The sequence below is a fragment of the Panthera leo genome, chromosome C2, assembly GCF_018350215.1.
Source record: "Panthera leo isolate Ple1 chromosome C2, P.leo_Ple1_pat1.1, whole genome shotgun sequence".
In the NCBI taxonomy this organism is placed as follows: Eukaryota; Metazoa; Chordata; class Mammalia; order Carnivora; family Felidae; genus Panthera; species Panthera leo.
This window is the reverse complement of record NC_056687.1, coordinates 13325206-13335853: the sequence shown is the minus strand read 5'-3', so window position 1 is coordinate 13335853 and position 10648 is coordinate 13325206. Positions and strand designations below refer to the sequence as shown.

Here is a 10648-nt window from a genome sequence, read left to right as displayed (position 1 = left end):
AGGGCAGGAAGGGGTCACAGGATTGTGGTATGATTTCTCTTTTATTCGTCACTGACATGGTGTAATGTTGTTGATGTCAGTGAGATCAAGGAGAGAAAATGGAGCCCTGTGGATTTGAGAGGGGCCCGGCTCTACACGTGCTACACCGCACATTCATTCTTCTCTCCACCTGCTGTCACATCAGGAAGGTGGACTTACTGGAGGCTGCTCAGTGTGGAGAAATACATCAACATGAGATCAGTTCCTCCAACCTTGGGGAAAGGTGGAATCAACCTTTTTTTTCATGCAAATTACTTTTTTTGAAGCTTATGCATCTTTAAAAAAATTTTTTTAAGTTTGTTTGTTTGTTTATGTATAATCTCTCCACCCAAGTTGGGGCTCAAACTCACAATCCCAATATCGAGAGTTGCATGTTCTCAGCTGTTTTTCTTCTTCTCTGGATAGTGGCGCAGCCTGCGGTCCATGAAGATGCAGCTCAAACTGCTGGAGATTAACCTCGAGATGCTGAACAAAGTGCTGGCCTGGCTGGGGGTCGCCGGCCAGGGGCGCTTCGAGGACGTGCTGGGGCTGGAGGAGGCTCTGGGCTTGGGACCAGCGCCTGCCTGAGCACTGCTGCTTCTGCTGCTGCTGTTTCCCCTCACGGCCCAGCAGGAGACCTTTAGGAAGAAAACAGACTGGAGACCAGATGGGAAGTCAGACCATCGGGAACTTGCGAGGTACCACTGGACTTACACAGGCGGTGGCCAGTAACCAAGACAAACTGGAGCGTGAGGACGGGGTCAGTCCTGAAACAGATTCTTTCTGAAACGGAGAAGCTGTCCCCTGAAGGCAGAGCAAAGTGCTTTGAAAAGAATGAGGCCATTCAGGCAGCCCACGGTGCTGTGACACAGGAAGGCCAATGTCGGGGAGATGGCGGAGTGAATTTCCATTTGATGCTGTTTACCAATGTGGATGGCCACTTCTCGATGGACAAATGCCTTTTCCGGTAAACCGTGGCACTGGTTCAGAGGATGCATCGCTGCAGGAGGCCGCCAAGGTCTGAGCGTGAGCAACGGAGGTCCGTTGTCCTGTGGCGCTCTGCAAGGCGGCCTCATGCCCTAGGGGAGGGACACAGCCTTTTTCCCCCCTCTTCCCTTCACTGGGAAACCTGTCCCCACAATGCGGTCTAAAATGCGTCAGTACTTGTGGAACAGAGTGGTTCTCCTTTGGTTCTGCGGATAATGTTCTTACCCTCAACTAGCAGAGCTCAGCTGTTGATGGAGCAAAGTTTGATATATGGTCAGATGGTGAAGCATTTTTCTCCAACGTATGTATTGTACCTCAGTAGCTAATGCTTTAAATGGCTACTTTGTTTTTTTTTAATATGAAATTTATTGTCAAATTGGTTTCCGTACAATGCCCAGTGCTCATCCCAACAGGTGCCCTCCTCAATGCCCATCACCCACTTTCCCCTCCCTCCCACCCCCCATCAACCCTCAATTTATTCTCAGTTTTTAAGAGGCTCTTATGGTTTGCCTCCCTCCCTCTCTTTTTTTTTTTCCTTCCCCGCCCCCGTGGCCTTCTGTTAAGTTTCTCAGGATCCACATAAAAGTGAAAACATATGGTATCTGTCTTTCTCTATATGACTTATTTCACTTAACATAACACTCTCCAGTTCCATCCATGTTGCTACAAAAGGCCATATTTCATTCTCATTGCCAAGTAGTATTCCATTGTGTATATAAACCACAATTTCTTTATCCATTCATCACTTGATGGACATTTAGGCTCTTTCCATAATTTGGCTATTGTTGAAAGGGCTGCTGTAAACATTGGGGTAAAAGTGACCCTATGCATCAGCACTCCTGTATCCCTTGGGTAAATTCCTAGCAGTGTTATTGCTGGGTCATAGGGTAGATCTAGTTTTAATTTGTTTGAGGAACCTCCACACCGTTTTCCAGAGCGGCTGCACCAGTTTGTATTCCCACCAACAGTGCAAGAGGGTTCCCGTTTCTCCACATCCTCTCCAGCATCTATAGTCTCCTGAGTTGTTCAGTTTAGCCACTCTGACCGGCGTGAGGTGGTATCTCAGTGTGGTTTTGATTTGTATTTCCCTGATGAGGAGTGACGTTGAGCATCTTTTCATGTGCCTGTTGGCCATCTGGATGTCTTCTTTAGAGAAGTGTCTATTCATGTTTTCTGCCCATTTCTTCACTGGATTATTTGATTTTCGGGTGTGGAGTTTGGTGAGTTCTTTATAGATTTTGGGTACTAGCCCTTTGTCCGATATGCCATTTGCAAATATCTTTTCCCATTCCATTGGTTGCCTTTTAGTTTTGTGGAGTGTTTCCCTTGCAGTGCAGACTTTTTATCTCCATGAGGTCCCAATAGTTCATTTTTGCTTTTAGTTCCCTTGCCTTTGGAGATGTGTCAAGTAAGAAATTGCTGCGGCTGAGGTCAGAGAGGTTTTTTCCTGCTTTCTCCTCTAGGGTTTTGATGGTTTCCTGTCTCACATTCAGGTCCTTCATCCATTTTGAGTTTATTTTTGTGTATAGTGGTAAGAAAGTGGTCTAGTTTCATTCTTCTGCATGTTGTTGTCCAGTTCTCCCAGCACCATTTGTTGAAGAGACTTTTTTCCATGGGATATTCTTTCCTGCTTTGTCAAAGATTAGTTGGCCGTACTTTTGTGGGTCCAATTCTGTAGTCTCTATTCTATTCCATTGGTCTATGTGTCTGTTTTTGTGCCAATACCATGCTGTCTTGATGATTACAGCTTTGTGGTAGAGGCTAAAGTCTGGGATTGTGATGCCTCCTGCTTTGGTCTTCTTCAATATTACTTTGGCTATTCGGGGTCTTTTGTGGTTGAGTGCACATGGAACATTCTCTGAGATAGATCACATACTGGGTCACAAAACAGCCCTTCATAAGTATAAAAGAATTGAGATCATACCATGCACACTTTCAGATCACAATGCTATGAAGCTTGAAATCAACCACAGGAAAAAGTCTGGAAAACCTCCAAAAGCATGCAGGTTAAAGAACACCCTACTAAAGAATGAATGGTCAACCAGGCAATTAGAGAAGAAATTTTCAAATATATGGAAACAAATGAAAATGAAAATACAACAATCCAAACACTTTGGGATGCAGCGAAGGCAGTCCTGAGAGGAAAATACATTGCAATCCAGGCCTAGCTCAAGAAACAAGAAAAATCTCAAATACAAAACCTAACAGCACACCTAAAGGAACTAAAAGCAGAACAGCAAAGGCACCCCAAACCCAGCAGAAGAAGAGAAATAATAAAGATCAGAGCAGAAATAAATATAGAATCTAAAAAAACTGTAGAGTATATCAATGAAACCAAGAGGTGGTTTTTCGAAAAAATAAACAAAATTGATAAAACTCTAGCCAGGCTTCTCAAAAAGAAAAGGGAGAGGACCCAAGTAGATAAAATCATGAATGAAAATGGAATTATTACAACCAATCCCTCAGAAATACAACCAATTATCAGGGAATATTATGAAAAATTATATGCCAACAAACTGGACAACCTGGAAGAAATGGACAAATTCCTAAACACCCACACACTTCCAAAAGTCAAACAGGAAGAAATAGAAAACTTGAACAGACCCATTACCAGTGAAGAAATTGAATCAGTTATCAAAAATCTCCCAACAAATAAGAGTCCAGGGCCAGATGGCTTCCCTGGGGAATTCTACCAGACATTTAAAGCAGAGATAATACCTATCCTTCTCAAGCTGTTCCAAAAAATAGAAAGGGAAGGAAAACTTCCAGACTCATTCTATGAAGCCAGCATTACTTTGCTTCCCAAACCAGACAGAGACCCAGAAAAAAAGAGAACTACAGGCCAATATCCCTGATGAATATGGATGCAAAAATTCTCAATAAAATACTAGCAAATCAAATTCAACAGCATATAAAAAGAATTATTCACCGTGATCGAGTGGGATTCATTCCTGGGCTGCAGGGCTGGTTCAACATTCGCAAATCAACCAATGTGATACATCACATTAATAAAAGAAAAGAAACGAACCATATGATCCTGTCAATCGATGCAGAAAAAGCATTTGACAAAATAAAGCATCCTTTCTTAATAAAAACCCTTGAGAAAGTCGGGATAGAAGGAACATTCTTAAACATCATAAAAGCCATTTATGAAAAGCCCACAGCTAACATCATCCTCAGTGGGGAAAAACTGAGAGCTTTCTCCCTGAGATCAGGAACATGACAGGGATGTCCACTCTCACTGCTGTTGTTTAACATAGTGTTGGAAGTTCTAGCATCAGCAATCAGACAACACAAGGAAATCAAAGGCATCAAAATTAGCAAAGATGAAGTTAAGCTTTCACTTTTTGCAGATGACATGATATTATACATGGAAAATCCAATGGACTCCACCAAAAGTCTGCTAGAACTGATACATGAATTCAGCAAAGTCACAGGATATAAAATCAATGTACAGAAATCAGTTGCATTCTTATACACTAATAATGAAGCAACAGAAAGGCAAATAAAGAAACTGATCCCATTCACAATTGCACCAAGAAGCATAAAATACCTCGGAATAAACCTAACCAAAGATGTAAAAGATCTGTATGCTGAAAACTATAGAAAGCTTATGAAGGAAATTGAAGAAGATATAAAGAAATGGCAAAACATTCCATGCTCATGGATTGGAAGAATAAATATTGTTAAAATGTCAATACTACCCAAAGCTATCTACACATTCAATGCAATCCCAATCAAAATTGCACCGGCATTCTTCTTGAAGCTAGAACAAGCAATCCTAAATGGCTACTTTGGTTTGTGTCTGTATATTTAGGCCTCGGGTGTGGTTTAATTGTTTGTCCCTAAAAGAAACAAACCTTTTCTGATTAAAAAAAAAAAGAGTTGCATGTTCTTCCTACTGAGTTAGCCAAGCACCCCAAAATTAAAAAAAAATTTTTTACTCAAGTTTAATGAACACACAGTGCATTAGTTTAAGATGTGCAATACAGTGATTCAACAATTCTATACATTACTCAGTAGTTCTCATCTCAAGAAGTATATTCTTTTTTAAATTAAAAAAACTTTAAAATATTTAATTTTTTGTAAATGTTTAGTTTTGAGAGAGAAAGAGAGACAGAGTGTGAGTGGGGAGGGGGAGAGAGGGAGAGAGGGAGAAAAAGAACTCGAGGCAGGCTCCAGGCTCTGAGCTGTCAGCACGGAGCCTGATGCAGGGCTCAAGCTCGTGAATTACGACATCATGACCTGAGCCGAAGTCAGACACTCAACCGACTGAGCCACCCAGGCGCCCCTCAATAAGTATGTTCTGAATCCACTTCACTTATTTCATCCATTCCCCCACCTACCTCCCCCTGGCAACCTCCAGTTTGTTCTCTACAGTTAAGTGTCTGTATTTTTGTTTCTTTTTTCTTCATTTGTTTCTTAAATTCCACATGAGTGAAATCATATTTTGTCTTTCTCCTACTGACTTATTTCACTTAGCATTATAGCCTTTATATCTATTCATATTGTTGCAAATGGCAAGACTTCATTTTTTATGCCACACCTTCTTTATCGATTCATCTACTGATGGTCTCCTGGGTTGCTTCCGTATCTTGGCTGTCAGTGTTTTCATTCTCTTTAGGTAAATACCTGGTAGTGGAATTACTGAATCATATGGCAATTATATTTTTAATTTTCTGACGAGCTGCTATACTGTTCTCCACAATGGCTGCACCAGCCTGTACTCCTACCAACAGTGCACGAGTGTTCCTTCTTCTCCACATCTTTGCCAATACTTGTCTCTTGTGTTTTTGAGACTAGCCATTCTGACAGGAGTGAGGTGATATCTCATTGTGGTTTTGGTTTGTATTTCCCTGATGATGAGTGATGTTGAGCATTTTTTTTCATGTGTCTTTTGGCCGTCTGTATGTCTCCTTTGGCAAAATGTCTATTTGTGTCCTGTGCTCATTTTTTAATTGGATCATTTGTGGGTTTTTGGTGTTGAGTTGTATAAGTTCTTTATATGTTTTGGATATTAACCTTTATTGAGCATGTCCTCTGCAAGTATCTTCTCTCATTTAGTAAGCTGTCTTTTTGTTTTGTTGATGGTATCGGTTGTAAAAACATTTTTCTAGATATGTCTCCTTTGGCAAGGGAAACACAAGCAAAATAAAACTATTGGGACCACACCCAAATAAAAAGCTTCTGCATAGCAAAAGAAACCATCAATAAAACAAAAAGACAACGTATTAAATAGAATCAACCTTTTATTTGTTGGTGAGAGTTCCTCACTTGGTGTGCAATCTTCTAGATTAGAAAATGTGGCCAGGCTGATTCCACCATGAGATCAACAAATTTAATAAAATATATTTACATAAATCATTAATATATTAAATACATTAATTAAACACATCACATTTATTTAATGCCCATTCTGCTCCACATTCTGCTGAGCTCTACTTAATAATTCACAAATAGACCACAGGTGTACCCCTATATTTTTGGTTCTTAAAAACATAAAATCTGTTTAATAAAATTGATTATGAGGTTTCTTAGCAGCCCCTCCAGCTGGATGGCTCCATGCAAGACGGCACCCAGGACCCCTCCTCAGGAAGTTCCCCCAACCCGGCAGAAGCTCTTTCCCTGGGGTTTTCTGCCTCTGCATCCTTGACTGCAGTTTCCAAAAGGAAGTGTCAGCAAACAGCATGTCCTTTGGTTCTGTTGAGATTCTCCTTGGGAACCTGGTCTTCAAACTCCTCTTCTAATCTCACTTCTAAAGGTATCATTACTGGGGCGCCTGGGTGGCTCAGTCGGTTAAGCGGCCGACTTCGGCTCAGGTCATGATCTCTCGCGGTCCGTGTGTTCGAGCCCCGCGTCGGGCTCTGTGCTGACAGCTCAGAGCCTGGAGCCTGTTTCGGATTCTGTGTCTCCCTCTCTCTGACCCTCCCCTGTTCATGCTCTGTCTCTCCCTGTCTCAAAAATAAATAAAAACGTTAAAAAATTAAAAAAAAAATAAATAAAGGTATCATTACTGTCTGTGGAGAGTTCCAAGGACTATGTCTTGAAGACTCTAAGGGAAAGTAGTTGGTATTTTTCCTCCATCATTTCGATTTCGGTTTGGTGTGTCAAAGAGAAATTGTCGCTTTTGGTGACAAAGAAAAGGGAATACGTCAATGAAGGGATTAACTGGGCGTTAATTGATTCAGTGGATTCCCACTGTAGCCAAGGTGATGGTCAATTTTATGGGCCAACTTGGCTAGGCTGCGGTACCAGTTGTTTGATCAAGCACCGGTCTTGATGTTGCTGTGAAGGTATTTTTAGACTTTGAGTAAAGTCAGTTACCCTGCACAAGGTGGGTGGGCCTTATCCAATCAGTTGAAGACCTTAACAGAAAAGACTGAGGTCCACAGAAGAGAGAGGAATTCTGCTTCCAGACTGACTGTGGACTCAAGACTGCAACTCTTCCTTGGGTCTCCAGCCTGCCCTACATATTTCAGACTTGCCAGCCCACATAATCATATGAGCCAGTTCTTTAAAATCAATCTCTTAAAACCAATCAATTTATTTTTAGTTGTTTATTTGTATTTTAGAGGGAGAGTGCAAATGGGGAAGAGGGACAGAGGGAAAGACAGAGAATCCCAAGCAGTCTCCATGCTCAGTGTGGAGCCCAATGTGGGCCTTGATCCAACGACCCTGAGATCATGACCTGAGCTGAAACCAAAAGTCAGACACTCAACTGACTGAACCACCCCGGTGGCCCTGCCAATCAATCAGTGTATATACATACATACAAACTATTGGTTCTGCTTCTCTGGAGAACACTGACTGATACAGTAGGATAAAAAGAGCCGACTCTACTTTCTCAGCAACTTTAAGGGCTACGTAAAAGGCTGGAATTTAGTATTGCCAAAATTACCCTCGTGAATCTTAAGTTTTCAATAGGGACCATCTTTACACAATATTTGATGAGTGACACATGGGCTGTCCAAAACAGTCCTCTGTGGCTACACTGACACATAGGTGATCCTTCCATCACAGCAAGTTTACTGCAGTGGTGACCATGAGACCTATAACATTTTCTGCTAGGCTCATGGAGCAGAGGGAAAGTAACAAGACTTTCCAATATTAGAAACAATTAAGGAATAAGAATTTTAGATCATTTGCCAAAATAGCAATTGGTATACTTCCTACAGTTTGACTTCTAGGGCCCTAAAGTAAAAAAACTGAATTCCAAAGATTACAGGTGGGGAATTTTGGAAGAATGTCTATATTCAAGTGGAGATCAAAGAGGCCCAACAGAGGGGTGCCTGGGTGGCTCAGATGGTTAAGTGTCAGACTCCTGATGTCGGCTCAGGTCACAAATTCATGGTTCATGGAATCAAGCCCCGCATTGGGCTCTGTGCTGACAGCAAAGGGCCTGCTTGGGATTCTCCTTCTCCCTCTCTCTTTGCCTTTCGCTGCTCGCACACTCTCTCTCTCTCTCTCTCTCTCTCTCTCAAAATAAACAAATAGACTTCAAAAAAAAAAAAAGCCTAATCGAAAGAACTCTGGACTGATAGTGGCAACTGTGGATTAAACAAAAGTTCTTTTTAAAGGGACTATTTTGAAGATTATGATCATGACTTTGGAGGAACTAGGGTGATTGGCAGTGGAAGGAATCACATGTAAAATTCCTTAAATAAAAATTTATTCACTTAAAAATAATAGTCCTCTTCCCCGATACCAGAGGTGAACAGATTGTTGTTTTTATGTTTATTTTCAACTGAGCATCAGTTGAAATAACCACTTGGGTATACAGGGCCTGTATACAGTACCTAAACTACATCAAACTAAAAAGCTTCTGCACAGCAAAGGAAATAATCAACAAAGTGAAAAGGCAACCTATTGAATGGGAGAAAATATTTTCAAATCATTTGTCTGACAAGGGCTTAATAACTAAAATATATAAAGAACTCACACAACTCAATAGCAATAAACCAAACCATCCGATTTAAAAACGGGTGGAGGATCTGAATAGACATTTTCCCCAAGAAGACATCCAGATGGCCAACAGACACATGAAAGGATGTTCAACATCATTCATCGTCAGGGAAATGCAAATCAAAATCACAATGAGATATCACCTCGCACCTGTCAGGATGGCTAATATCAAAAAGACAAGAAATAACAATTGTTGGTGAGGATGTAGAGAAAAGGGTACCCTTGTATACTGTTGTTAGGAATGCAAGCTGGTGCAGCTATGGTGGAAAACAGTATGGCAGTTCCTCAAAAAATCAAAAATAGAGGGGTGCTGGGCTCAGTCAGTAGAGCATGCAGCTCTTGATCTTGGGGTTGTGAGTTCAAGCCCCACATTGGATGTAGAGCTTACTTTAAAAAAATTAAAAAATAGGGGCACTTAGGTGGTTCAGTTGGTTGAGCGTCCAACTTTGGCTCAGGTCATGATCTCGTGGTTTGTGGGCTTGATCCCCACACGGGGCTCACTGCTGTCAGCTTGTCAGCACAGAGCCTGCTTCGGATCCTCTGTCCCCCTTTCTCTGCCCCTCCTCCACTTGCACTCTCCCAAAAATAAATAAATATTTTTTAAAAATTTAAAAATAAAACTAATATATCATGTGATTCCACTTCTGGGTATTTATTCTAAGAAAATAAAAACATCAATTTGAAAAAATATATGCATTCCCACGTTCATTCGCTGCAGCATTATTTACAATAGTCAAGACGTGGAAACAACCTAAGTGTCCATTGATGGATGACTGGATAAACAGGATGTGGTATACAATGAAATCCTGCTATCTGTGACAACATGGATGGACCTTGAGGGCATTAAGCTAAGAGAAATAAATCAGACAGAGGACAAATAACCATATAATCTCACCATATAACCCATTTATGTGTAGGGGCACTTGGCTGGCTCAGTCAGAAAAGCATGCGACTCTTGATCTCAGGGTCATGAGTTCGAGCTCTATGTGTAGAGATTACTTAAATAAATAAAACTTTAAAAAATCCATATATATGTGGAATCTAAAAAACAAAACAAACAAGAAACCAAGCTTATAGATACAGAGAACAGATTGTAAATGCTGGGGGGGGACAGGTGGGTCAGGGGAGGAATGGGTGAAGAAGGACAAAAGGTACAATCTTCCAGCTATAAAATAAATATGTCCTGGGGATGTAAGGTGCCACATGGTGACTGTAGTTAATAATACTGTGTTTCGTATTTGAAAGTTGCTAAGAGAGTAGAGCTTTAAAGTCTTCATCATAAGAAAGAAAAGAGGGGCGCCTGGGTGGCGCAGTTGGTTAAGCGTCCAACTTCAGCCAGGTCACGATCTCGCGGTCCGTGAGTTCGAGCCCCGCGTCAGGCTCTGGGCTGATGGCTCGGAGCCTGGAGCCTGTTTCCGATTCTGTGTCTCCCTCTCTCTCTGCCCCTCCCCCGTTCATGCTCTGTCTCTCTCTGTCCCAAAAATAAATAAAAAAACGTTGAAAAAAAAAAAAAGAAAAGAAAAAAATTATAACCACATTTGGTGAGAGGTGTTAAGTAGAAACGTAGTGATCATTTCACAATATATACAAGTATGGAATCATTATGTCATATACCTGAAACAAATATAATGTTATATGCCAATTATACCTTAGTAACTTTTTAAAAAAAATATGTACTTAT

General features: G+C 41.1%; 1 non-coding gene and 1 pseudogene across 1 annotated transcript; both read left to right on the top strand.

Moving 5' to 3' along the window:
• The first annotated feature begins 468 nt into the window (after positions 1-468).
• Positions 469-1042, top strand: LOC122198775 (annotated as a pseudogene).
• A 6915-nt stretch (positions 1043-7957) lies between these two features.
• Positions 7958-8065, top strand: LOC122199047. The gene has a single exon (XR_006193316.1). It is a non-coding gene; the product is annotated as a small nucleolar RNA SNORA1 (small nucleolar RNA).
• Positions 8066-10648: the final 2583 nt, after the last annotated feature.